Genomic DNA, 4,494 nt, shown 5'->3' on the forward strand with positions numbered 1-4,494 from the left:
CTCTGAGCTACCTGGGAAGCTCAGTTCTATAAAATACCCTAAAATTACATCACATTTTTAATTTAACTTGGGGAGCATTAATATCTGGCTGATAATAAACCTTTTAATCTAGGAATATCTTTTATGGCTTTCATTAAAATTATATGGTTATCTTCAATAAATTTCATAATTTAAGTTTTTCCTAATTAATTCAGAGATTCATTGAAACTGAATTTGGCTTTCTTCTCTATTACATTTTCAAAATCATATTATAGAAAAGCTGTAGATTTTTATGTTGATCTTGTTTCTGTGTTTCTAGAAATATTTAATTAGTCCATATGAATATTATGTGATTGCTTTGAATTTTCCTGATATCTGTCTACCATGCCAATATTCACATTTATTTTTTTTGCCCTTTTAGTGTTGACTGTTAACTCCAGTACAAAATTATTGACCATAGGTGTCATTATATATAGTTCCTGACTTTTTTGAAGATGTGGTCTAATATTTTTTCAGAATGACATTTGAAAATTAGCAAAATGTTAGTAATTGTTGAAGATGAGTGATAGATACATGGAGCTCATTAATCTATTTTCCCTATATTTGTATATGCTTGAAAACTTTTATAATAAAGAGTTAAAAGAGAGAGTTGAATAAAAAAAAATAAGATGTTTCAGGTTTTTGGTAGAAACTACTTTTCAAATTAAGGAAATATCTTTTTTCCTTATCTTATTGTAAATTTTTGAGTATGTTAGTCACTCAGTCATGTCCAACTCTTTGAGACCCCATGGACTGTAGCCCACCAGGCTCCTCCGTCCATGGAATTCACCAGGCAAGAATACTGGAGTGGGTAGCCATTCCCTTCTCCAGGGGATCTTCCCGATCCAGTGATAGAAACTGGGTCTTCTGCATTGCAGGCAGATTCTTTACCATCTCAGATGGGAATAGAATTAAATGTGTCTTCAAAAAATTTTTTGAAAGGAAAACTGTGACAGGGTCCACCCATTTGGAAAGACCAAGGAAAAAAGCAGGAGAATCTCAATATAAAAAAATTGAGAGCTCATTCATCAAACATTTAGATAGGCTTCTCTCTTTTCATCAAGTGGCAGTTTTCAATGAGGTAAGTGTCTGTGGTACTGAGCACATTGCTGAAAACACAGAAGGGACTGAATAAATAATGTTTCATTGTTAGACGGTTTTTGTGGGGAGGAAATGTAGGGTGTGGAAGCTGTAGAAGCTGTAGGGGGAAGCTAGACTACCCCCTCCAGGACTGAAGGGCATCCTCCCACCACCCCGAGCTGTTGAGATTGTAGTTGGCTGACGTTCTCCAGCTGCCAGTCGTTTTCCAGGAATTGCTTGCTACTGAAGAGAACCACTTTGCTCAAGCTTCCACCCTGTCCTCAGGAGCCTCTGTGTCGGCTGACTAGCCTGAGTGCAGCTGTAACATCCCAGCACCCTTGTCCTACTCAGGACAGACTGGAAGGCCTCTCCCAGCCCCAGGGCTCCCTGTCAGCTGGTTGAGGCTGTAGGGTTGCCAGATAAAATAAATACAGCATGTCTAGGTAAATCTGAATTTTAGATAAACAATAATTTTTAAAAATCAGGGTATCCCATGTATTGTGTGGATCATATTGCTGCTAAAATTCTTTTTGCTATTTCTCTGAAATTTGAGTTTAACTGTGCACGCTGCACGTTCATTTGCTAAATCTGGCAGCCCCAAGAGACATCACAGCCTAACTTCATCTCCTATTTTCCCGCTTCTCTTCCTCATTCCCTAGCCACCTTCCTGCATGCTGACCTCTGTCTCAAAGTCTGCTTCTGAGTAACGAGTCTACAATAGAGTGAAAGTTAAAACACCTTTCTTTGTCCTGCCCGAATTTTAGAACCAGTTGAGAGATTGGCACATGGGTTCAAAAGAGCCTCTTGGATTGACTGCTGCAGAGCTGAGACTGGAGAACACAGCTGAAAGCCTAGTGGGTTCACCCCTATGTCATTCCCAGCTGCATTTGCTCAGTCTGCTCACTAGGCCTGTTTCTTTTTCCTGTTTACCAGTTAGGTAAGTCATTTCTCCTCTCCTGGGGAGGCGTGAGTAAGGGGGTGGGCCAGAAGCCAGGATAGTTTCTCCTGCAATAGTCCCTCTCCATGAAAACATGAAGCCAGGGAAAGAGGTTTCCTACCACAGCGATTTGTGTAAGATTAAAGCAGCCCTGTTTGAATGGTCAGTGCAAAGGAGTATAGCTGACCTAGATACAAAACAGGCTGGGGCCTTCCAAAAATATGACTTCTGTCTCCTTTACCTCCTCTGTCCCTTCTCCTCCCTTAAGTGAAGGATTTCCTCAGGACACGCTTATTCCTTTTCTCTATGTGATCTGCTTTGTAGAGCTTTTATGGGCATGACCTTCAGACCAGCTTTTGCCGTGGCCTCTCTCCTGAGCTCCAGTTCTCTCAGTATATTCCTAGAGGTTCTGTCCTCTATACCTCAGCTTTCTGAAAGTACTCTCACTGTGGTATGTCCCTGCTTCAGGCACATTCTTTTGCTTCAGTGTGAACAAATTCCTCATTCAAGCTGCCGAGCAATGAGGAGCATGTTCTGAGCAGGATGTGGGAACCTGGGGAAAGGAAACATCAAAGTTTCAAGAAGAGTAGGGACTGGAGAATGGGACAAGACACAACAGTCTTTGTTTTCAGTTCGTAAAGTATCTATTTCTGGAGTATTGACTGTGTGCAAGTGAGGAAGGAATCACCAAATGCCCTGTGAAGGGACCTCTGCTACAACCGTTGGTAGATTTCTGCTTAAGTGCTTCACTACTAATGGGACTCACTTTTTTCTGACTGCGCCCAGAGGCATGTGGCATGTTCTCCAACCAGAGATGGAATTCAAGCCCCCTGCAGTGGAAGCGTGAAGTCTTAACCACTGAACCCCACGGAAGTCCCTAATGGGACTCACATTCTGCGTGTTTTGCTTCTTTTTGACTTAACTGTTGGATTAGGTTTTCCCTCTTAACAGCTTTTGCCTCTTCATTTTCCTTATGCTTTATGGTTCTTTTCAAGTTCATGACACTTCTCAGTACCGTTTCAGGGTCACCTACATTTCACAGCCTTATTTTTGTGTGTGTGGTCTTCTCGGATTCCGTGGACAAATCGTCTGATCAGCTGTGCTCAGGGTTTTGAGCCAGGGCAGCTCATAGGCCTTTGGTCAATGTATTGTTGTTTAGTTGTTGTCATGCCGACTCTGGCGACCCCATGCCCTATAGCCCGCCAGGCTCCTCTGTCCATGGGATTTCCCAGGCAAGAACACTGGAGTGGGTAGCCATTTCTGGCCAGTTCACCATGTGCATCAGATGACTGGTGATTCTAATTGTTTAAAGCAGTGACTTTCAAGCTGTCCTCTTAAGAGCATGCAGAGGCTCTGCAGGAGGTGGGGGCATGCTGAATGGATGGACTTCTAACTTCCCTTTCTCTTCTTTCTCTAAAATGATTCCAATTTTATTCGTCTTATATTTTCAGGCTCTAAGGTTATATTTGAAAGATGTGTTCTGCTTGAAGCTTTTCTGAGTGTGTCTGTTCTGGTTTTAGTCACACCTTTTCCTCTTCCAACTTTCAAACTATTTGAGAAGTAGATGCAGTAGTTAGATGGAGTGTTTTAAAACAACAACCCTATACGCAAGACAGCAAAAGAGACACAGATGTAAAGAACAGACTTTTGGACTCTGTGGGACAAGGCGAGCGTGGGATGATTTGAGAGAGTAGTATTGAAACATGTATATTACCACATGTAAAATAGATGACCGGTACAAGTTTGATGCATGAAGCAGGGCAGTGAAAGCCAGTGCTCTGGAACAACCCAGAGGGATAGGGTGTGGAGGGAGGTGGGAGAGGGGTTCAGGGTGGGGGGACATGTGCACCCGTGCTGGTGCATGTCAATGTATGGCAAAACCCCCCACAATATTTAAAGTAATTAGCCTCCAATTAAAATAAATGAATAAATTAAAAAAAATCAGCTTTATTATGAGTAACTGGGGATTGCAGTCAGGATCCATGGCAACAACCAGGTATCCCAATATTGTTTCTCTAAGCCTTGGCTTAGGACTGCTCATCCAAGGGCCTAATGCCCTTCCCTGAGAGTCCGTAGCTTTTTCTTCTTTATTAATTCTCAAAGTTTCCATGCCCAGTGTGATGATTTCCCTTGGTAGAGAAGATAGTCAATTTCTCCTCCTCCTTATTTCTTGAAACCACACTCTTCATTCCAACCCCAACTCCTCTGAATATCCTCCTGTGACCATAGGTGGGAGCTGTATCTTTTGTTATCAGAAGGCTCTAGAATGGTACAGAGGAGGAGCATGAATTAAACTATCAGCAAGGTTGGTCTGTGTTCTTTGCTGAAAATAAGTCCCTATTCTATTTCTCATTTCAGTTTATGCTCAGCTGCTAGTTGATAGAGTATCTGTGAAATCAGGCAGTGAGCCCAGATGACAACATAGAATCCTTCAAGTAATGTAATATTAGAAATATAAA

The sequence above is a fragment of the Dama dama genome, chromosome 22 (assembly GCF_033118175.1).
Source record: "Dama dama isolate Ldn47 chromosome 22, ASM3311817v1, whole genome shotgun sequence".
Lineage (NCBI taxonomy): Eukaryota > Metazoa > Chordata > Mammalia > Artiodactyla > Cervidae > Dama > Dama dama.